Below are 25,074 nucleotides of genomic sequence, written 5' to 3'. Positions count from 1 at the left end.
TCTTGGCAAGGTGCTGGAAACATCAATAAGTCCAAACCAGTAGAAAAAGATTTCCGCACACTTGCATCTATGCAATGTTTCACTATATTGTTGAGCTTTCAGTTCACTAGACCATCATCAGAGCAAGTCTGAGTCTAAAATTGGAACATTCATGTTCAAATCTGACAGCCTATGGAGTATGAGATGTTTGATATTTAAGGAACAGAAGAGATCTACAAGAGATCAAAGTCATAAACCTTTTATTGATTACAGAGTAACTACACCCCCACCCTCCAGGAAAATAGGAAAAACATGATAGAGATCGGGAAGTTGGAATAATAGAGTAGTTTTATACTCAAAAGATAAAGTTGTATCAGGTGACTTAACGAGATGATGGTCTGCCATCTGCTAAAACTTCACAGTCAGTGGGATCAGACTTTGAGATGTATCCCCCTCATCATTTATTGGTTTGGGTGACTTTCATGTTGTAACGGGGTATCTACAGGTCTTTGCCTCAGATAAAGTTTTCCTAATATAAGGCCTTAAAAAGTCTTGAATTTAATTTATTTCAGATTCAATAGGTCTTAAATATTTTCGATCACATTACTGTGAACATTTCTCCAGCCTGACAGACCCAAGAGTTAAGAAGAAGTTTTTTCCCACAGTATTTCCCTGAATATTAGGGATTTTTGACAGCGATGAGATTTTGTTTTCACATTTTCACACATTACACTTAAACTCATCCAACCGTTATCATTTTTCCTGACTTAATATAAGGTGGTATTAAAAAGTCTTCAATTTAACTTGGTTATATCTGTAGACACCCTGTGTAACCTTTCCAGAACTGTGGCTGGAAGATTTATTGTTTTTCATTTCTCCTGGCTTATGGCTTTTAGCATTAACCATCAATCTGTGTTTCTGACCTAATGTAAAACCTTTGACTTGTAACCCAGACTTAACTTGAACCAACAAGGAACTGATGCACAGACCACCACCTTTAAAACTGAACTCCATCCAACTGAGAAACTGACATAAAAGGAATAAAACCTGATTGTAGGCTTTAACAATTCCCATTAGAGATCTAATTTTGAAATCTTTTTGGGCTGCCCGAACAAAGGAAAATATAAGATTCCCCGTTTCCACAAACAAATTAGATCCTGTGTGGCTCCTGGGTCCCTCTGGGCATGGGCTGGAGCTGCTGCCAGAGAGGTAAAAGTAAAATGCTGTGAGTCTGCCAAATTATGACGCATGATTACAGAGCACAAACGTGTTTGATAAAGAAAAGTGCAGAAAAATATTGCAACAAATTCCTTAAAGCAGCACCAGCTTGTTGACAACCCAGTGAGTTGAACAGAGTTGAGAGTGAATGCAGCTGCGAGCAACACCTACTGAGCCGCCTCCAGAAGAAGTTGTCAGCTGCCCTGTTGTGCGACCCTGAAACACTGAAAACACTCGCTGCATGTCAGACTAACTGTCTCGCTGCTCTCCTACAGGTACCCAATCAATGATTTACAAAACACCATAAAGTGCGCCGAGAGGAGGAGGGAGAGCGGCAGGGGGGAGGTTGTGTCTATTCCTGTGTTTTCAGCCTCACATGCATGTATACCTGCGTGCTCGTATGTCCTGAGAGCACAAAAGTGTGTTAAACTCCGTGTACACGTCTGAGAACATTAGAGTGTGGCTTTTCACCAGCAGATGCACGAGTCCAACATTGTGGAAGTGCTTTTAGCTGTGTGTCTGTGTATCTGTGTACGATAAGGAAATGGACATTTATATTTCTAGCTGACTGCCTTTTCCAGGGCTTTCTTTAATGGCTTTGTGTTCCGGTGCTGAGCTGCTCCTTCCTACATATTTCATGACATCCTGTGCTCCTCATGCTACACTTCTGCTGCTCAACAACAGCACTTCTCCTCTTTCCACTCTACAGAGACTCCCATCTCTGACTTTATCTGCTTATTTTCTTCTCTCTGCATTATCGCTGTCTGTCTTTCGCATTTTCTCCCCGTCGTGCTGAATATGTAGGTCAGGCTGAGATGCCAAAGAAAGCACTAGATTGAGCGCCATCATAAAAACGGTGTTTTAAAATTGTTCATAAATTGTGCTTGTGAGCAAATGCGTCACAACTGAATAGTTTGCTAAAGTCTTTGATGCCCTTATTTCCTTTGACTTTCCTCTAAGGCGTCAGCTCTTGACTTTGCATAAAACGTGGGTGCATTAGCCGGGGTCCCTCAGGGCAAAAACATTTGGCACCGCATGGATTATCCTGATTAAATGAAGACTTTAAAATATCTTGAAAAGCCACAATAAATGTGAACATTCTTTAAGGCAATAGACAATTTTGCCCAAAGAATGGAAGAAAATTTATGACTGGGATAGTCCTTGCGTAACACATCAGCCTCAGTACTGTGAGCATAAAAATAAAAATAAAGCACCTTTTAAGAATGAGGAAATTCAAATTCAGTCATGTGTAGGGCCTGTCCCAATACCCACACTTCCCCTAGAAATACCCACTTGAACTTGGTTGTGCGTGTTCACGTTTAGGCTAGTGGTGTCCCAAAACAGAATTGAGTGGAAGTGGTTTCCAACACTTAAAACCCACCCTAGATTCCAAGGGAGCCCTGACCCACACTTTCAACGAAGTGGAAGATGAAATTTCACAGAACACCTTGCGAAGTCAGCAACTTCGGCAAGTTTTGGAAAACAATTTGTTGCTGTACGATCTGAATGTAGGCTATACAAACAACAGATGGTCGGACTAGTGTAAACTCATCAGCAACTCGGCTGATGCCTGCACATCGGCCACGCTGATTTGCATGAAGTGGTGTCTCATTTCTTAGGGAAAGATCTCTACCCTAATATTTCTCACTTTCCTCATCAAGGGTTATCTCGCAATCGAGGTCACACAATACCATGTGGAAGATTTAATAGGTAGAAATGGGACTGGGCTAGAAACCTTGATGTTTTCCCTAACCCTAACCAAGTGGTTTTATTGTTTAACCTAACCACCAGCCCCTTCTTAGTCATGTGAGTCGACTTCTGCTGCTTGCCACCATCACTTCTGCATCAAGAAACGACGCTAAAGGCTGCCCAAGACTCAAAATATGACAAATAGGGATGAGAGCATGTTGGATTGACATAATGCAACAAGTGAAATCTAAGTAAACTGAAAAATCTTAAATCAAGGCAACATAAGCTTGTTTTAGACTGACAAAAGGGTTTTTTGGGGGGAGTTTTTCCTTATCCGCTGTGAGGGTCCAAGGACAGAGGTTGTGATTTGTGATATTTGGCTCTATAAATAAAATTAAAATTTAATTTTAAAATTAAATTGAATTTAATTGGTGTGGTGGAACAGTGGTTAGCATTGTCATCTCACAGCAAGAGAGTTCCTGGTTCAAACCCTTGGGTAGGGGAGCCCTTCTGTGCGGAGTTTGCATGTTCTCCCCATGTCAACGTGGGTTTTCTCCTGGTACTCTAGCTTCCTCCCACAGTCCAAAGACATGCAGGTCAACTGGTGACTCTAAATTGCCCGTAGGTGTGAATGTGAGTGTGAATGGTTGTCTGTCTCTATGTGTCAGCCCTGTGATAGTCTGGCGACCTGTCCAGGATGTATCCTGCCTCCCGCCCAATGTCAGCTGGGATAGGCTCCAGCCCCCCCCACCCCTAATAGGATAAGCGGTTACAGAAATGAATGAATAACGGAATTGAATTGAATTGAATTGAATACGGGGCATTTCAACTGTAGCAACCTTTTCTGTCCTTCTGTGGCATTTTTGTGTCGCTCTATTGGTTTTAAGAAATTATGCAAAAACTTACAGCCTCATTTCAACACAATACTATTATTATTTGCTAAATTTAAGCCCATTTTCTTACATACTGAGAACATAATCTTTAAATATTTTGCATATAGACAGGTGTACTTTTTTTAGCCTAGTTTAGTCTAGTTTTAAGATATCTGTGGCTTTATTGAAACTAGATATATATTAGGCTACTTTTGAAAAAAAATCTTAGCAGGGGAAATTTCCCTGTTCCACTGGCAGATAATTTTACGAGTAATATTTCCCCCATTTTACTGCTTTTTTTCTTGTTTTTGAGAGCTGATTTTCAGGGAGTCCTGGATGTGTTTTCTTTGTAAATATACACATATTTTGATGCATAATGTTTTTTAAAGATGTCAGGTCCTGGGTCTGGAGACATGGCAATAGCCTACAGCTGAGCATAATTATGTTGTTTACTGCGACTCTAAGAATAGCTTGACAGCAGAATATAAGGCAGGTAGAGTGTGTGTGTGTGTGTGTGTGTGTGTTTTGTATGTGTGTCTACAGCCCGGGGGTTGAACGTGTCCAGCCTGCTGCTCTCATGTTCATTGGTAATGTTAAGTCAGACCTGCTGCAGGAGAGACACGTCAAGATCAATACACACTGACCTCCTCTGCTTTCAGCTCCTCTCCCCTTCATCATTCAATGCTTTTCTTCTCATCCCCTCATCCTCCCATCTGTCCTTCTCCTCCTTCCCCTCTCTCATCTTTCCACCCCTCCCTACCCTGCTCTCTCTCTCATCCCACTTATTCTCTGCTCCACTTACAGCTTCGTATTTACTCCTCTGACCACCTTTTCTCACTTTCTATTTTTACATCGCTCATCTATATCTCCTCCTTCCTCTCTATCTCTCTCCTTCCTCCCCCCTCCTTCTCTGTGACACATCATGTATAATTAAGGATGATCACTGTTCTTCATGAGGCCAACATCAGTCAGCTGTCAGCGATGCGCTACACCACGAGTGTGTGTACGTGTGCACATACAGTATATGTGTGTTTGCAGGGTGGGGTGACTGAGGCTCGCTTGCATGAATGATTTAAAAGTAGCCAATGAGCCAAAGTTCTGCAATTACAGACATTAATTCACCATACTGGGCAAGAAGTTGCTGCGTGGGACTGAAATAGCTTCTGATAACTTGAACTTTTGAAAGCTTGAAATACATCCTGCTGGTGGGTCTGTATCTATTCTGGTGGGAGTCACCTTATCAATACATCAGGCTATTTAAAGATGCATATGGTTGTTGGGATTGTTTTTCACTGCGTCTGCCTTTTGCTCGGTCAAAGAGAGGTGTGTGTGTGTGTGTAGCTCAGGTGTTGTCTGTCTTTATTTACTAGCCTTTTTGTGGCTGTGTTTGTGTGTGTGTCTGTTAGTGATGCTGAGCCTGTACTATTGTTTCGGCTGGTAGGCATTCTTTGAAACAAGTTATAAATAGCATCAGTTTTCTATTCTTATCCTGCGTGCTGACGCCTCTTTGATGCTCCTCCGAAGATGACTAAAGAGAAATAATCCGTCTTCTGACTTGTGCTCGCAACTGAGAGGAGGCAGAGAGAGATGAGACGGCTGGATAGAAGGAAGGGAGGGAGGGGAGGGGAACATCAAAAGAAACGCGTGAAGGTGGAAAGAAAGAGAGATGGTTGATAAGACAAAATATAAGATGACATGGTTGGTCACATTACATGAGCTGAGAGGATGACGGCAGCAAATCAACAGGGTGTAGGAAGAAGTAGAAGAGGAAACGAGGTGGAGCGGCTGCAGGGAAAACAGATTAAGCAGATTAAAACATGAAACAGATTTGAAATGAGACTGGCAGACAGGGCAGATTTTGGAAAAGGGGAAGAAAAGGTGGAGAAAAAGAGGGAAGGCTAAACCAGGAAGGGGAGGAAGTGTTAAAACGGGTCAATTGTTGTTGGAAAAGACTCTACAAAGAGGTGGAAATTGTCAAAAAATGAACCACAGAGAAGAGAAGTCAGAGGTCACACACGGGGCTGATTGATATTCATTGTTTTGCTCAAGGACACTTTAGCATCAGATCATCCCTTTGAAGGACGGATGGTTATTCACTGTCGCCACAGCACACATGTATAGAATGAGATATCTTCATGCAACACACATGCAAGCAGCACACATTTGACAAATAGCCCTAGGTTATCAGTTGTTGCAGTAATGCACATATTAATCTGTATACAGCAGAGAATACATGGTTATTTATTAGATTAGATGTGAGGAAAAAGGTTTGCATTCACTCCCCTCACTTCATCATACTTGTGTTTCAGAAAGTGGTGGGAAGAAAGTTATTTCCAGGTTCCTCTGATTGTCGCCCCTCCATGAGGGCGATAAAAAGATATCTGGTATCTGATTCTGACGATTCATACCGGTGTAAATTCAGTTTAAGAGAGAGGGGGTGGAACAGAAGAAACAGATACAGCAACACAAACACTGCTACCACTTTTTCGAAGCATGAAACAAAATTTAAACAAGCTATACAAGAAGTAAACTTAAAGGTATGCTATGCAGGAAGTGAGGGTGACTGTTCGTGAAAATGAAATTAGAATTAAACCTCAGCTTTGTCCACTTGGCATTTCACCCAAGCGGCAACCTTGAGGGCTGAAAGGTGAAGCCAATGTGGAAAGGCAAGGTGGGAGACACACCTTTATAGGTGGGGTACCCCCATATATTGACTGTGGAGGCCTAAGCATGTCAAGTAATAACAACTGAAACAAATTTTGTGTAATACTTAATATTACAAATATACAGTTGACTTTGTTACACCTTACTACTGCTGTATAATTGACCCTGTTACACAGATATGCTCACTTCTGGCTCCAAAAAACTGAGATGGCTACGGCCGAAATGCCAAACTTGAGGCTTCAAAACAAGAGTCCACAAACCAATGGGTGATGTCAAGGTAGCTACATCCATTACTTTTTACAGTCTGGTTTCACCTCGCAATATTTGCGTTTTTTTCGTTGCCAGGTCCTTGTTTTTTGTGGCTTCTGCTTGGATGTGTGCTGCTTACAGTCTGGCACCTGGTCACTACCAGAGTTGGGTATAACGCGTTAGTTACTTTTTGCAGTAACGAGTAAACTAACGCGTTAGTTTGCTGTTTGAGTAATCAAATACTTAAGTACATTTTCAAACAAGACATCAGTTACTTCCGTTACTTTTAGAACGCTGGTCCTTCAGCTCCGAAACAGCAATGGCTTTCGTTTGGTTCTAATAACGGAGATAACGTTAAACCTATCAGTCTGAGAGAAGCCACGGAGCTTGTGGCTCACTATGTGGTCGGAGAAATGCTGCCGTTGTCTACTGTGGAGTCTCAAAAGGTGGAGTAGGACTCGCTGACAGACATATTTCAGACTCAGGACTTGCATTATGCCTGGTACACGCTACACGCTGGTACTCACCAATTATCCCCGGTTGTCTTTCACGAAGTGTGTGATGTCATCGGATTATTCTTGTCCTATTTTTATTACTTTCACTATTATTTAAGTCACTGCCAGAACTGTGTCTGTTCATGTGCCAGCCGACATGTTGTTGTAGTCACCTAAAAGCGTCAGCAGATGGCAGGAGCTACATTTGAAGCGCCACACGTAAACTATCAAGCCACTGTATCTTCCACAGGAAGTTCTGATAAATGTTTCAGAATAAAAGCCTATTTAGAAAATGGAGGGATTCTCTAGCTGAGGTTATAAGAGGCTTTTAATTTGAAACAAGTGTTGAGTTTGAAATGACGGTGCGATATGTTAACTTTACAAAGACAACAGAGCGGATAAAAAGTAAATATATAAACACACAGAGGGATTAATAAATAACGGACCGTCTATAATGTAGTTTGTTTCAAATGAAGCTGGGAGCCTCTGCAGTTGTGGTGAGTAAAAGCCTGGCCGCTATTTGTTAATATTATTACTTTATGTCCGACCGTGAGGATGTACCATTGTTTGCTAGCTTGATGCTAATGACAGTAACGTTAACTCAGCTGGTTGACAAAGTGCCTCTGCTGTTTCACACCATCATTTCCCCCTTTTACTCTGTGTGGTAACATCCTAGAGGAAATACTAAAAACGCTGGGGTGTTGTTGTCATACAGTTGTCTACGGCAACAGATCGTTCTGTGTTTCTACTGGTCAAAGTGACGGCTGTGATGGGAGAATTGGATCTCAGTGAAGGGCAAGTGGTCCATAACTTTAATTTGGAGACAAAAAAATGTAGGCTTAGCTCCCTGTGGTTCATTGCCCAATAGGAAATGTAGAATACTCAAAAGTACTTTAAAAGTGCTTGAGTTACTTTTCTCAGGGAGTAACGTTGGAAGTACTTTTAAAGTAATTGAGTTACGTTACTCAGGGAGTAACGCAGTAAAGTAACTGGTTACCTTTTTAAAAAGTAACACAGTAATGTACTTTGATTACTTTTAAAGTAACCCTTACCCAACACTGGTCACTACCTTTTTTATTTATTTATTTACTTTACCTCACCTGCATGTTCCTGTGCCCAGGAACATCCCGAATGTAGGAAAATATAAAGGAAATAAAAAGGCACAGAGGGCAGAGTCTCTGCAGATAAATACACTGCCACATTCATCTCATGGGTCATAAGTGATGATTTAGAGGGATTTGTTTTGTGAATGTCTATACATTTTATTTTTAATGAAAATCCTGCACACTATATCTTAAAGTCTTCACCATGGTTAATAGAAACCTTTTAATCAATAAGCTGTTTTATTGCTGTGGTTTCTGATGACAGTAAGTCTGGTCCAAACAGCCGAGCCAGCAAACTGGAAGTAAAAAGTTTGACATAATAACATTCAATTCAATTTGCTTTATTTCAGGATAATCATTGCTGCCTTCCAGAGTGCCCTGGACTGCAGGAACAAACAATAGAACGATTAAACATCACAAATAGTAACAACATACGGTCATGCTTGTATTTTCATGCATTTTTGCCAAACAACAGGCTTCTATTTTTGCTGTAGTTCGACAGCAATCATAATTTAAACACTATCATCATCATCATCATCATCATCATCATGGGAGTGTGCATATTTGGGGTATTAACCTCTTTTCCTGCAGGATGTCCGCACCGTTAATTATTGCATCATAGTGTTAGTCATGAGGAAAAATGAGAGAGGCACTTGTGAGGAAACACAGACAGAGACACACTCATTTGTGCCAAAAACATTCAAATAAACAAACAAACATATGAATTCGCAGGTTTAAAGTCTTCTACACACAGTCTCTCTTTTCTCTGTCATGGATTGTTTGTTTGTTTATTTGTTTGCCTCGACATGTTGAACACCCTGCGCTGCGAAGATAAGACAGCTGCTCCAATGCACCCACCGTGTGCACACGCTCATAGCAGCAGTGTTTTGCAGATGCAGTCATGCCATCATCATCACACTTTATCTATCTTGCCATCCTGTGAGTTAGTGTCCAGCTGTACGCAGGGCGAGAGTGATGGAGATCCGTCATAACAGAAACAGGTTCTGCTCCATATATTGATAATTTATGGCTCTACCTCTAAAGCTTATTAGGCTGCGTGGCCAGCCGTGAAAGCAGGTTCACATGACATGTTTTATATCATGTGTGTTAATTTGTGCATGCCTGTGTGCCCACCTACGTGTGTGTATGCAAGCACAGGGTAATTGTGTCTCCTTCCACATTGGAACAAGGTCACAGTCACCGTTATGGGTACTGCTCACAGGGATGGGAAGGATTATTGGTTTGATATGTAAATGATTTAAATGGCAAGATTACAAGTGGAAGTATATTTATAGATGAGATTATTTAAAACATGATATCACAGAAGATTAGTGTCTTTTTTAAATGTATACTGACATGATATCATTTGTTTGGACTTTATCCCTTGTAAACAAAAACTGCTGATGATAGACAGCAACATTTGAGGAAATGAGTACTGATCACTTGTAAGTAAGGGACATTAGATTTAGTTAATTTGCACTTTTTAACCCTTAAAGGCCTAGAACAATTTGGGGGTTGCCTGACTCTCCTGTATTTATTTTGATTTTCTAACTCAATCTAGCAGTCAGCATCAAGTGCCATACATCAATTTATTCAGAAGAACCTGAAGTTTCAGTCTAACTCATTTAAAGGCACAATTTTACATTTGCTTTGTCCGATAATGGATACATTTAACAGAAAAAAAGAGTAAAATGTTTTTTACCATGAACACAAACAGAACCTCATGAAGTTTGTTTTATTTAATTAGAAGGTTGTAGTTAGATGTTTTGGACTTCCAAATTAAATTTTGGTCCACACTGTACCTTCCCATGGGAAATTATAGCCATTTATTACAAAATTATCCCAGGCATCATCAACAAAAGTTACAAAGTGCTTAAAAATGTTAACTAATTTGCACACCGTATTAAAGAGGCAGGATATTAACAGTAGAGTTTCACTAGGACCACATATTCCTGTCCAAAGAGAGTAGAAACTGAGCCTGATCTGAATCCAACAGGCTCTTTCTTTTATGTACGAACCAACCTGAGCCCAATGCAGTTAATGTAAACTGAAGCACCGTGTTTTAACAACCCAGTCTCACTTTGTGGAAGTCGTCGAAATCTGGTGCTTTGGCAGTGACTTGTGACGTCAGACACCCAGTGAAAAAAAAGCCGTCCTTTATCATTGGTATGCTACATGGCCAGTTGCTGTTATAGTTTAATGGTGCCTGGGAGTTGGGGGAAATGTGGTGGGACAAGAACGACAGTTAAGGTGTGAAAGTCCAAGTGGGGCAGGCAGGAAGAGTGGATGGGTCCAACAAACACTAACTTTCACTTGGGAGAGCAGTGCTGGCGTCATGTGAGATTATAAAGCCAAACCCTGTTCTTTTTTCCTAAACCCAACCACATGTGTTTGTTGTTGAAAGAAAAAAAATCAATTTGTGGTGTCGTACTGACGTAGTGCACTTATTTTGAAAGAGACTGTGTGTAAACGGTAAATTTCCTGTGAAAACGGAAGTGTATTTTGACAGAAGACAATGCGTGTAACAGGCAGAACTTGACACATCATCCCAGAACGTCAACATCCAATGCACTCGTGGTACCTTACACGTCATATCTGGACGTGGAAAGTCCATGACCAAATGTCGATTTGTGGGAAGGTTGAAGTGACAATGTGTTGGTTTGAAATAGTCCATATGGCTTAAAATATTACTTGAATAATAGTAAGATGTAAACTACTTATTAAGTATAGGAAAATTTATCTTTGTATCTGGCTCTGGTAAACTGATGATGAAGGCACTTCCTCTAAATGCCATGTCTGTAGCTGCAGGCGAGAGTCCATTACTGTTGTGGGTCAGTGGTTGAAGAGGTTAAACCCAACGTACTCGGTTGTGCAGTTCATGAGATCAATACTACACTGGCGCTGTGTGGGTTTCACTCTGATATATGGCATAATTCCTCGTCCCTTCACACGGCTTCTCTCAATTTTCCTTCTCAGGTATAAAACAAAGACAGCCTGGATTTATTAATCAAACATTTACTGATAAATGATGTGATGGTGGGAGACTATTACCGAGCGGGATAGCTGTGGTGAGGTCGAGCGGCTCTTTCCAAAGGTTTCTCCCCGTAATTTAAATTGAATTGCTTCCATAAGTCAGGTCCTCCACTGGAAGTGTTTGATCATCCGCCTCTCTCTTCCAATTTCGTAGTCAGTATAGCTTCAGAGGATATTTTGTATTTGCATCCTGCCTCTGCTGCTTACTTTTAAAATCTGTTTAAAGATATTACTATCCCAGCTTTTTCTGCTTTTTTTCTAATCATTTAAATGGTCTATCACAAACTCATGCTGTGCAGCCAACATGAAACCCACAGAACTAAAATTTTTAGCAGAGTCCTGAAGTTTCATCAGGTAGTATTTTAGTGATATATGTATAAAATAATATCAAGGACCGGTGTGCAAACTATACCGTGACTTTCAGGCGAACTCACTTTTTTTTCAGCCCAGCTGCCAGAAGAAAATGTTGGCATTGTGCATATTTACAAATCAACTAGTCTTGGCCAGGACTCCCGGGAAGAAGAGTTACTGTAACTCAGTGGGACCCTTCCTGGTTAAATAAAGGTTAGAACTAGGCAAGACGCCTGCCTCGCTGCAGACCACTGTGCGAGACAAAAAACAGTTGTTTCTTTGTGAGTATTACCTGTGTTTCCGGGAGCTTTTTAGCCACCGAATGTTTTTTTTTTTTTTTTAACCAAACTGTCACTGTTTTTCCACTGGGAATACTGCCACAGAAAGCAGTTGGTCTTTTCCAAGACATCCCTTCATTTCCAGCTGGGGTAGTGCCACAAAAACCCAAAACATGATCTTTTCCAAACCATAACTTCACTAGCAAGGACCCTGCCACAACAATATGTTTAAATGTTAAATTGTAATTCAGGAAGTGTTGACTGTTGAGGACTGGTGAATGGATGTATGTGGGGTGTGAAGGTGGAAGAGGGATCTGGGTGGATGTACTGAAGATCGGGCAGAGGGAGACTCAGTGTGGGGGTTCCGTCTCAGACGTCTTTCCACCAGAGCTAATTTCAGGCTCCCCAGACGGTACCTAGAATGAGACGTGGGAGAGTTGTGCACCAGATTGAATAAAAAGAGATGAGGGGAGAAGGGAAGAGAGGATGAGGGAATGTTGGTAGGGAGGAGGAAGGGAGGATGATGGATGAAGGGAAGGGAAAGGGAGGGTTGGCAGGTAATCAGAGGTGTGGCTGAGGTGTGGCCCTGTTCCTGAATCTAAGCTAACAAATTAACCTCATCAAGTAGACTTTGTGCCATCCACATGTTAACCAATGTGTTGTTTAAATATAATCTACTATATAATAATAGCAGTCATTTTAATTATTATTATAGAGCACCTTTCAGATAAGAAATGCAGCACAAGTGCTTTACAGTAAGGACATTAAATGCACTGAGTGCTTTGCTTGGACTGAATGGACATAAAACAGGTCAAAAAGGCAATTCCATGTAAAAGGACTTTAAATGCAATTTTAAAACAAACAAAAAGAGGAGGAAGAAAGGGTTTTAAGGAAATAGAAAGATAATACTTGTGGAGAATGTGCATAAAAATATTTTTCTGCATCCTGGGAAACAGAAAGAGAGGAGGTTTTTATCCTAGTTCTTATCCTCCACTTTGATCCTCTGCATTGCTTTTCCCTCACCCCGCATCCACCACATTGATTTGTCTCTGTTGTATCCTGGTCAAGCCTCTGGATCGATCCATTCATTGGCTCGCTTGGGGGTTGAGTTTTGGGGTGGTAAATAGAAACTGGCTTTAGAAATATTGGCACTGTTAATAATAGGAAGACAATGTTGTCACACACGCACAAAAGCCTACTTACACACTCATCCTAATTGGCAAATAAATTGGCAAATTGGTCCACTTGAGTCTTAAATCTCTATCTCCCTGCAGAGCAGAGTAGCTGCAGTGACAACAGAGGAAGGCCAAGAATTAGTGCAGCATTTGTCTTAAAGGCAGCCACTAGGCTTTTAAATTGGTTTGTGTGGAGGTAAAAAGGGGCATATCATTATTTTTAAAGTCACAGTCTCTCTGCTGTCCTTTGCTCCCTCCGTGTGCATGCAGATAGGAGTGTGTGTCTTCTTCACACAGTGATTGCTGGAATTTAACGCTCTTTCTCCTCACAGTGTTTCAGCTCAGCCAATTAGGTATGCCGTGTCATGAAATGAGTCAATAAGGACCAGTCATAATTGAGCTGGCATGCATATTAAATAAACAACAAGCGGTGTTTAAGTGGGCCAGGGCACCCAGGGTCCTAGTGCTTGACTTGTAGCGCTCACAGAGTCACTATCCGGACAAATAGTTCACCTAATGCGCATGTTTTTGTAGTGTTCAACATCTGATTTAGAACAACACTCTCATTTTAACAGATGCACTGTTTATTTTGTTGGTAGCTTTGAGCATTTTACACATCAATGGACAATTATTTTGGTTCAATCCAGCCCTGGTATGTTTCTCTCATGTATTTTCATGAAACTGGAGTCACTATTCATTTTGTTTTTTTGGAAGATAAATCCATGGTGATTTGTGAAAAACCCAAACAATTGCTGAACAGCATGCTCAGTTCTGAAAGTATTTCCATAATCTTCAGAGATTCTTCTGTCCATCTGGACAAAAAGAATATTTTGTCAGTTGCATTATAATAAAAGATTTTAACCCATTTCCAAAGTTGCTAATTCATTTCCTAATCAGTAGACGTTATATGTGCATAGCTTTGCCCGTGCTCAGTTTGTATGACATGGACCAAAATTCTAAAGTTGTATTGCCAACTATTTTTTCTGTATTTTTTATTTTCCATTATTATTTTCCATGGTTTTATATTTTCATATACAATAATGCATCTTTCTTGGTTCACTCTGAATGCTTCCTTAGTGCTGTTTTTAACCAGGGTATCTACAGGTCCTTAAAAAGAAAAGGTCTTATATGAAATTTTGGAAATATTAGGTCTTAGAAGTCATTGAATAGTCTTAAATTTGAATTTATGAGGTTTTGATTGCCACAAATATTTATTCTAATTTCAATCAAAGTAAAAGTGTCAAAGTAAATCAGGCTCTTCTGCTTGAAAGTCCTCATTTCTGATGTTACAAATCTTTAAACCCACCACCGGATCTCACACTGTCTTTTACGTTATACTTGCAGTCGACTGTTGGCCAAATGTAGATTAACCTTACTTACTCTCATTACCATATCCTTACTGAATAAAACCAGAGACTGTATAAAAAGATGCATAAAACCTACCTCTGCATGGGACCTCATACATCCTATTTATCTTAATACTTACCTGAAATACATGAATAAGAAAAAGATGATTTGTGCAAAAATCAATCCTTAAGTCGATTGAAAATTACCTTAAAACTGTCTTTAAATTTAAGTGTCTGAAACCTGTTAATGAAAACACTCTAAAAACCCACTGTACACTACCTGCTCAGCACCAAACACCAAACAGACACAGTTAGCAACTAGCTGGTAAACATAGTGAAACATTTTGAGTCTCTAAAGACCAAAAACAGAGCAAAAAGAGAGTGAATACTGGACTTAGTGACCATAAATGCGACTTTAAATCCAGTGTTGTGCATAAACCACTACAAGAGCATGTCATTGTATGTGCTCATATTTTTGGTGGACAGAACCCATCAGTTTGTAACTTATGAGCTTGAACATGAGCGTTTTTCACTTTCACGATAAGTTAACGATGCTCGTTTTATGACACCCGAGGATTTACGGCACCTGGCATGCCAACTTGTGCATGGTTAGTGCTGATGGCAATTCAGTCATGCAGCTGAAGCCAGTTCATACGGATGTTTGAAGGTTCCAGTGGAACACATGTCACATTTTTATGCAAATTGTGCTTGTCGGGTCTTTTATAATTATTTTTTCTTATTCTATTTTATTTTATTTTTTCATTAATTTAATTTAATTTAATTTAATTTACACAGTGACGTTACACAGGTGTGACGGGTACAACACAAACAAACCAAAAAAGTGTAACACAAGGACAAAAAAATAAAATAGGGTGATGTACAAAGCTTGACGAGGTATAAATGTAAAAAACATGGCAAACCAAATAAGGATATATCTAAAGAAATAAATAATAGAAATTTTAATAATATATATACATATTAAAAAATAAGAAATAAATATGTGATGAAAAAGAGACAAGTGGAGACATCGGTGTCACTGGCAGTGGGAGGAGGTAGTCTTCAAGGTAGGAGTGTACATGTGTCTGTATGTACATGTATATGTTACAAGGGTAGATAGGTGGTGTCAATGAATGGAGCCCAAAGCTCTTTGTATTCTATTGTATTTCTATTGAAATGTAGATGACGAAGAGTAGATGATGCTCCTGGGACGTTGAGATGTTATCTCTGTCTTTCCAATTCAGCAAAACTGTCGCTTTAGTGATTGTCAGGGCGACCAGTACGAGTTGTTCATGTTTCAGTGGGGTCTTTTAAAAAAGGTCAAAAGGTCAGCCACATTAGCAGTGAAATTGAAACAACAGATGAAGTTGAAGCATCTGACCAGTCTTTGTAAATATCTGCGAGTGCCTATTTTATTTTATTTACCTTTTTTTTTTTTTTTTGGAGCTCTGAACTTCAATTCAAATTGTGAACAAAGAATGTGAACCAGTTCATTTTAATCTGTGTGAACTGAACTTTAAGATAGCTCCTGAACATGCACATCACTGTTCAGATGAATGAACATGTGTTTCAGTATCTGCAGGGTGTGTAAGTAAGCAACTGTTTGCTAACAAGTTGAGCTGCCCCCAAGTAAGAATTTTCCTAGTCGACCTGTAGTTGTCATTGACTGTGTTTACAAGGTCTTTAGTATCCCGGTTTTGATTGGGTTTTTTAAGTATCCCGTTTTTGTGTTTGTACATGTAAACACCATATCCCGAATTCAGAAACCGGGTTATGCCCTTTTCCCGGTTTCAAGAAACCTGGTTTTGCCACCTGGAGTACTCCGATAGAAGCCGGGATACTGGAGCATGTATACGCCTTATCCCGGTTTCATGAATGGTTCAACTACGTCACACAGCCAGCTGAAGGATGCCCTACTCAAGTTTTCTCTCCACTCTGAATCTGTAAACTCCATGAGAACGATCCTATCCCACCAGTCACGGCTACGTATTTTCATCCACTGTTGCCTTGTACTGCGTGGTGGCAGTGACAGCCAAATACCTATCAAAGTTGGTGACGTATTCAATATTTGTTGTCGCTCTCTCCTCCCATTGCTGAAGATGAAGTGGATGAGCCATAGCTGTAATGCGACGTGAGTATTTACTAACGCTAAGCCCGCTAGAAGCCACAGAGGTCTCATTTTTGTCTTACTTCTAAATATAATAAATATATCACATTTCCCGCTCAATCTGTTGTAAACAAAAGACGTAAAAGACAAAACACACGCCTGCGCAGATAGGATGCAGTGATCAGAAAACGGGTTACTGGTATTTATCATGTATACAGGGATATGAATAACCGGGTTTCTCTGTGTTCCATGTAAACATCATATCCCGGATATGCTCAAAGCCGGGATAAGCCTCAAAACCGGGATACTAAAGACCTTGTAAACACAGTCATTTAGGGCCATTAGTCGACTAGTTGCCCACATGTTTCTGATGTTACTTTAATTATTATTATTGAGTTCAAGGTCTGAGAAAGAATAGTATCAGTAATGTTACTGATACTATTCTTTCTCAGACCTTGAACTCAGATCATCTTGGTTAACACTGTGCTACATTACAGAGAAATACAAAACCGTACTAATGAACCTTCATTAATTTAGGCCTATATTTTAATCTACAAGTGCACGTCACACACTGAGCGAGCCGCCTGTTAATGACGCTGTCGGCAAAGCAGTAATGATTGTGCTAAGTGGCTAATGGGCACGTAGCTACTGACATGTTTCAGATGATACGTCATGTTTGTAGTCGACCAATGAAGATGAGTTTACATATCACCTTGGGTTCGTCCTTCACCTTCTCAAAATGATCCCACACTTTGGATTTCCTGTCCAACATGTTATTAACTAGCCTGTGGAATAACCACAGGTACCAGCCCTGGAGATTAGGAGCTGTACACATGCAAAACACAAGGTCGGGCTCTCGTCGTATAGCCCATTTACCTGAAATCCTGAGAGCACAGCTGATCTTCTTCCAGGTGCTGTTTATAAGTGTGTAGGCCTATCATCTCTTGGACAGATGTAAAGCTCTGGGTAGCCCTGCACTAACATGATCAACTTTTCCGTATTTGTCAGACTGAATATTTACAGAAGAAGGGAAAGATATCTGTCGGCTGTGATTGGTTTGTAACGTGACTCCTGTCTGACTGCTGAGCGTGGCCTCTTCCTGTGTCTGTCCTTTCAAATTAAATTCCAACATATTCCAGTCATATAGGTTTTAATTTATTTTGACAAGGTGCAGCTCCTAATAGAGTTTCACTTTTTTTTCTGCAACCAAGTGACCAATCAAATCTTGCCAGCTAATGACCTTTCTGGTCGACTAACTTTTGGTCGACTGTAAGTGGGTAGCCCTTCCAACAAGCTCAACTTATTACCTTTTAACATGATGATATGACGCACAAAGTGGGGTTAAGGTCGATCATGAGTTATTATGATAGATTGTGTGCTATGAAGGTTAAAACTTATCAGCTTTTACCAAGTTTAACTGGTGTTTTTTGTGAATTTGCTTTAGATGCAGGAATAAATAATTGATCCCTTGTGTGTTTTTATACTCAGTATGCTGATGGTTTCTATTTTCTGTCTCCGGTTTTTCTTTGCTCGGTGTGCGTCTGGACTCAGCTGGCTCTAAGGAGGTTGCTTTATGGAGAAAAAATGGTAGAGGATGGATAGACACACATATTTGAACTTACACGTAAAGTGCTCTTTGCTTCTGCTAAACTGAATACGCTCTACACAGTTAAAGCGTGTATGTGTGTGTCTGTGTGTGTTCAGGCGAGGCAGAGAGAGGAGCACTTTGCCGTCATTAGGTGAGATCATGTAGAGACAGGATGACCGGGTTAATTTTTAATGTCCAGCCTTTGGATATATAAAATATGTATTCAGCCCTTGTTGGACATGACATAGACTCTTTATATCTCTCTTCCTCTCTGCCGAGCTCATCTCAGTCAATCTTCCAATCTTTCTTTTATTCACTCCTTTTTTTAGCTACGTCTTTGCCTACTCTGTCTTTCAGCCTCTCGGCGTGTTTGGCCCTGCTTCACACTTAGTCTGGTCTTCTCTCTTGGCATCAGTCCGCCTCTCTTCTCCCCACGAGTGTCTGCCCTGAGAACCAGACAGAGGAAAGGTGTCGTTTGATGATCCGGCTAGAAACGGCTGGCAGCGTGGCTGTTTTCATTCTGTTTCTTCTATTTTCTCCTCCGTGTATTTGTGTGTGTGTGTCTCTGTCTGTTTGCTCTTCAGATTTAACAGCTTAGTAACACTGTTGTCACGGATCAGCCGAAAATCCTGAAGAGATGTAGACAGACAAACACAAACACAAACACACACACACACAAACTGAATTTTTATCCAACTTGCACACACACACCCCACAGGCAGGCCAGCATGGAGACACAGACGATCACAGCTACACCCACAGGGACACACACTTGATTTACAGCTTACTTGTGTCACAGTGATATAACAGTAAACCTGAACCAGCCAATAGGGACACGTTGTCTCTGAGATCACTGACAGCTGATTGTTTCCGTGGTGATGTAACAAAGGTCACCTGGGACATCCACCGAACCGTGCTGTTGATGTTTTTGGATGCAGCAATGGGCAAGTTAAGCAACCACTCATCACACAGTGAGAAAGCAATTACATTTAGAGTAAGTGGTTATATTACTGTCCAGTTTTGTTTCTCAGCCCCAGTGGTCACTTGCAGTATTGCAACTCACAGGCCACAATTATAAGAGACGTCTGAGAAACTGTTGACAGGACACCTCAAACTGCAGCAAGATCAGTTATGACTCTATTATAAATTTTTGATTCATGGAGGTTTTATATTTATAAAACTTTTTCTGAAGCCGAGAATGTGTTTTAAAAATCTGCGATGTCATCTCAACATCTGTGAGCCGAGGCTCATATGGCACCTCACCTGGGATATGCGCCAGGTGAGCGTCTCCATTGGAATGAATAGGCGCCAACTTGACATTCGGTTGTACTGATTTAGTACAAAACTGGGACTTAAAACACGAAACACCAAGAACAGCTTATCAATTCCAAATCTTTACTAAGGAGGTCAGGGGTCATACACGTGAAGGCAGTCAGCGAAGGCAGAAAAAGTCCATTGAGGGAAATCACACAAAAAGCAAAGTCCATAAAAAGTCAAAGTCAAAAACCAGGGAATCAAACATGAGGAAAAGGCTGGAGACCATGAACACACTAGAGCGACAATGACAATCCCGCAACTGAATGGGGGAAACACTGAGCTTTAAATACACAAGGTCTGATAACTAACTACACACAGGTGAGTGGAACAAGACAAACCAAAGGCAGGAAAAATCAGGAAGTAAAAGAAACACTAAATACAATGAGAAACACAATGAGAACACATTTCAAAATAAAACAGGAAGTGGACACAAACACGTGAACATGACAGATTATCACACAGGTATCTAGTTATTATTATAAATCGATGCATCTCATATTGTGTTCACATGTAGAAATAGAAAAAGACAACACTAAGAAGCAGCCAGTTTTTGAAAAATTTAATGACTGGCACCAGCTAGCTTAAAGGGACAGTTCACCACAGAATCAAACAATACATATTTTTTCTCTTAACTGTGGTGCTATTTTTGGTGAGAGTTGCCAAGTGTTGGAGATATCGGGTGTAGAGATGTCTGCCTTCTCTTCAGTATAATGGAACTAGATGTCACTTGGCTTGAGGTGCTCAAAGTGCCAAAAAAATACATTTGAAAAACTCAACAGCAGTGTCTTTTTCCAGAAATCATCATGGTGCATCTACTGCGAGCTCATCTAGCACCACTAAGCTAGCTAATGTTACCATTAACGTTTACATCTCATGCTATCACGAGCACGAGCCTCTCGTCCATGAGTAGATGCACACTTCCTTCTGCACAGTGACACAGTTGGCAGGTGTAGTTCGGTAGACAGAAAATTCTTGCGTGAAACTGCTCACAACAAGGTCTGTGGATTATTTTGAGCAACTGGGTCATGATTTCTGGAAAAATTGTATGCTGCTGCTTGCTCATAGAACATGTGATGATGGGGTGTACATTCAAACACGCATGATCCAGGGAGCCGTTTCAACATTTTATTGCAGAAAGGGTAGTTGAACACTTGAATAGTGGCTGAGGGATGATCTTTACCAAAACAAGGGATATTATATTATATTGATGGGTGAAGTATTATAATCTTGGGGGAGTGGTCTTATCAGGAGTGCAGGTGATGGAGGTGGGGTGGAGAATTGTGATTAATCAGAGACATTGCTGTTGAGTTTTTCCACACGTATGTTTTTGGTGCTTTGAGCACCACAAGCTAAGTGCCATCCAAATCTATTATATTCAGGAGAAGGCAGACATCTCTATGGCTGATATCTCCAACACTTGGTAACTGGCACCAAAAAAATCTAGAGTGGAGTTACTGTGAGTTGTATTTTCTCCTGTCACCTTCAGCCCCGAACTAGCTGACTAGCTGACACTTTTGACTGCAGTCTGATATCAGTCCTTCATTTACACTTCCAGTAAGTCAGCAAACAAGCTGACCCTCAAATTGTTGAGGCAGTGGAGCAAATAATTGTGCAACTGTAAATTGTATCACTTACTCATTACTGAAAATATTAATCTCATTATTGTTGTTGCTAACTAATGGGTTACTATGGTAACTGTTATCATGGTTGTGTCTGGCAGTAAAGATGGTAGAACAACTGGGAATGGTGTTTAATGAAATATTGATATGGTAATGTGTGCTGCGTAGTGTGTTTGTGTGGTTAGCCTATATGAGCTCCCTGTGTGTGTTGTGTACAGCGTACTCTATTCATTTTTAATTCCTCTTCATTGCATTGACCTGAAATATTTGGCTGCTTTGCAACAATGTGTCCTTTGTGCATTTACCGAAATAATGTTTGCTCTGCTTTGCTTGGTGTGTAACATAAATATGCTGTGTTGATGCTGTTACTGTGGACAGTCGGGCACATATGTTGTCTCTACTCACTGTGCTGTTTCTGTTTTTACTATTTCTGAGCTGCTGTGACATTTACAGGAAATATCTTGCTTTTTTTTTTCATGTCCGTTCTGCCAACACCTACAGTATACTGCAATTACTGCACATAACAAGATTGTTTGCTGAGAAATGGAGCATGACTCACCAAGAAATTTATTTAAAAAGGTTGCCTTGGTGAGAGATTGCAGTGTTTACCAAACAAAACATATGCACAGGATTTCACGTTTGTTTGCAGGGTGGATGAACAGGGTCATGTAGGGTGCTGATTTCAGGGCTTAGATGCTGTGTGCCTGGTATTTATATGCGGCGTGTATACTATTCGTACAAAGTCATTGCATGGCTGCTCTGCCTCAAAAGGAATATGTTCTTTTTATCCAACATAAAGGAGAAACAGTTGGTTTTAAGAGTTGCAGCAGCTCACTCCGAGAAAAGAAAAACTGGAAAAATAAAGGCACAACCTCAGATCTCATTTCATTAGGCGGAGATCAGTTGGAAGTAAATAATATTTATTGAGGTTGGCAACTAAGACAGACTTTGACGATGAGGCTCCAGTGACTTGAAGCATCTTCATTAAACATTGAAGAGAGGACAGGAAGTCTAGACGCTGCTGGTGGTGGAGTGAAGCCAGCAGGTGGAAAATGGAAACTCCGTTAAATCTCCCCAACATCCTGACAATCATGGTGGTGATGGTGGAGGTGTCAGCTGAAGTGACAGAGAAAATAAGACCGAAAACAGCAGACATACTCCCAAAGCAAAAAGATTTCCAGGCTCCAGTTTACTTGAAATGTTAATTGCTCTTTTGTTGTAAATGCTGAGCTGAGTGTGGGACTGAACATACTGCACATCTGGGGTTCAAGGCCTTCAGTGTGACAAACTGCCCGTCCAGGCACAAGTGCTGGTGTGTCCGATCATTCAAATGCACAGTCAGCTGCTGTCAATCATTCACCCTGTGGTGGGAATCAGCTGTAAATGTCTGCACAAAGAATCAGCAAACAAAGCTAATGACTCCAGCTGATGTCCTTAGCTTGCACGGTGAGAATGACCAGAACATACCAACCACTGCTGATGTGGCAACTGTTTGACCAAGGAGAAAATAACAGGGATGTCAGGCGCGTCTCTGCCTAATTCTTAATCAATTTCAACTCCAAGTAAACTAGAAAGACGTGAGACGTTGTTAGCAGAAAACATGAAGCATGTTGAGCACATTAAAAAGTGTGTAAAATGCTTCACAGTCAACAAACACAGTCAGGACAGCTGTCTCCTGCAGTTTAACGTGTATCTGGGACAAAGCAGCCATGATAAGACTTGTTACTGAGGGTGAATACGTAAAAGAAGTGATCAGTTGCTATGGAGACATGCATTGGATTTATGGCATACTGACATTAGTGTTGATTGGTGGTTTTACATGTTTTACTGACCTTATGTGGCTAAAGAGAAATCTGTGGCTGTGTGTGTGTGTTGATGTTTATGTTCATGTGTGTCTGCGGTGGTGGGTAAATCACAACAAGGGCAAATAAACAATTTCCTGCTGAATCAATCAGTCCTGCTTAACTGAGCACAGAATCCACCTCCATCAGCAGGTTGTAGAGCAGTTATAGAACACACACACATTGAAGACATGAGGTGATCTGTGTTGCATATAAAATGGCAAAATGGAAGTCTAAGGAATATTGAACATTTGGTCAATAGGTTAGGAAGGTGAGAATGGAAAGCGTATTTAGACACACATGCTTATACATAAAGATTTTATGTGTGTGTGAGACGATAACCATGATATCAAAAGTAAGATATTAATAATTGTAATAATAACACACATGATAATATTGTGTAAATATTATCATGTGTGTTATTATTACAATTACACACATGATAATATTGTGTAAATACTGCAGCACCTGTTAAAGGTCCAGTGTGTAAGATTTAGAAGGATTTAGTGGCATCTAGTGGTAAGGATTGCAGATTGCAACCAAGCGGTAACCTTGAGGCTGAGAAAAAAACTGCTGTTCACTGAGTGTCCACTAGAGGCTGACTCCAAAAAAAGAGTTAAAATGCCCAACTTGACAGCAGAAATAAACATGTTTACAGCCTGTTAAAAACAGTTTTGGTCTCTATAGCTAATCTCCCCCTTCATATTAACTATACAGGGGGTGAATTTTTTCAATAACTCACCTGTTTACATTATATTGCGGCCCAAAGGTCTGCATAGTTAAGGGTGGGGCCACTTGAGTGAGGCGTTGTTCAATCTGTTAGTCAGATCCACCCCTCACTCGTCACCATCTAATCTCCACCCTCTCATCTAAATAAGGTCACTTAGCATGAGTATGGACTGAACTTGGTTAAAAAATATGAAAGTGGGAAATAGAATATGTTAACACTGATAAAGATGTATATGTGTATACATAGATATGTGCACAATCTTGAGAGACATGAACTTTATCATCCCATCCTATGAGTTTATTTTGGATTTTGTTTTGTAGTTTTATCACTGTTTTTTCCCCTTGTTTATGGGTAGTGTGTTATGGGTCTTGTTTGTTTGTCTTTGTTTTGTGTGTGTGTTTTATTTAATATGCCACAAATATGAAGGGGGAATGGACTTGAAACTAAATGTTGTGGCTATTGTGTGTAAAATCAATAAAAAAAAAAATACAATAAAAAAAAATAGATGGTCACTTCTGGCGCCAAAAAACTAAGATGGCAATGGCCAAAATGCCGAACTCGAGGCTTCAAAACACAAACCAATGGATAAAGTCACTGTAGCTACATCCTTTATTATACACAGTCTATGATTGCAACCAGCTGAAACTTCTCCCGGTTAGAATTCCCTCAGTGTTAATTGTTCCGGAGGTTTTTACTGGGAGCCAATTATCTGCAGAGGTCTCCTCTTCTCCAAAAGAAATGGTCCCAGTGATTTAAAACGCTAAAAACACTGAACAAAGCAGTTTCACGTTACAAATCAGTGTTTCTGCGATGTGTTTGGCATGTCAGAGATGGGTCGCTAGCCAAGCATTCAGAAATATAAGATGTTTTTACCAAAACAAAATGTCAAAACAAGTAATAAAGAAGTTTCACGTTAAAGAATCTTTTGGGATTCTCTCATCGTGGAGGAGCTGCTAACTACGGTGGCCAAGGCGAAAACACAAATGGCCCTATCCAGAGCCAGTGTTTGGTTTGTCCGTTCTGGGCTACTGTAGGAACATGGTGGTTGTGATATCCATGGATGAGGACTCACTCCCTATGGAGATATAAAAGATTCATTTTAAGGTAACAAAAACATTACGGTTCTCATTCCCAGGTGATTATACTCATTATACACTCTAGATTGATAGTGTTATTTTCTTGTTTTTCAAATTTTCTAGAGATAGATATTGCTCCAGCCCGAGTGTGTGCACATGCATAGTCGCACCTTACACAGATGTGAAAGTGTTTTTTTTGTGCTCAGCTACATACACTTTACAATGCCAGTGTGTGTCCGTATGTGATGAGTAGACATTGACCGAGGAGCAGGTGGTGAATGCAGAGTAAATATTGATCTCTCTGTGACTGCTCGGTGTTTATGAACAGCATATGGACTTTATTTACTG

At 40.4% G+C, this 25,074-nt stretch overlaps 1 protein-coding gene across 5 annotated transcripts in view; it reads left to right on the top strand.

The window, feature by feature from the left end:
• The window catches only part of frmd3 (FERM domain containing 3), an 89,781-nt gene that overhangs the window by 1,534 nt on the left and 63,173 nt on the right, over positions 1-25,074 (top strand). The window lies entirely within an intron of this gene.

Source organism: Epinephelus lanceolatus, chromosome 9 (genome assembly GCF_041903045.1).
Source record: "Epinephelus lanceolatus isolate andai-2023 chromosome 9, ASM4190304v1, whole genome shotgun sequence".
Classification (NCBI taxonomy): Eukaryota; Metazoa; Chordata; class Actinopteri; order Perciformes; family Serranidae; genus Epinephelus; species Epinephelus lanceolatus.
The sequence above is the reverse complement of the archived record's forward strand: the minus strand, read 5'-3'. Positions and strand labels throughout refer to the sequence as shown.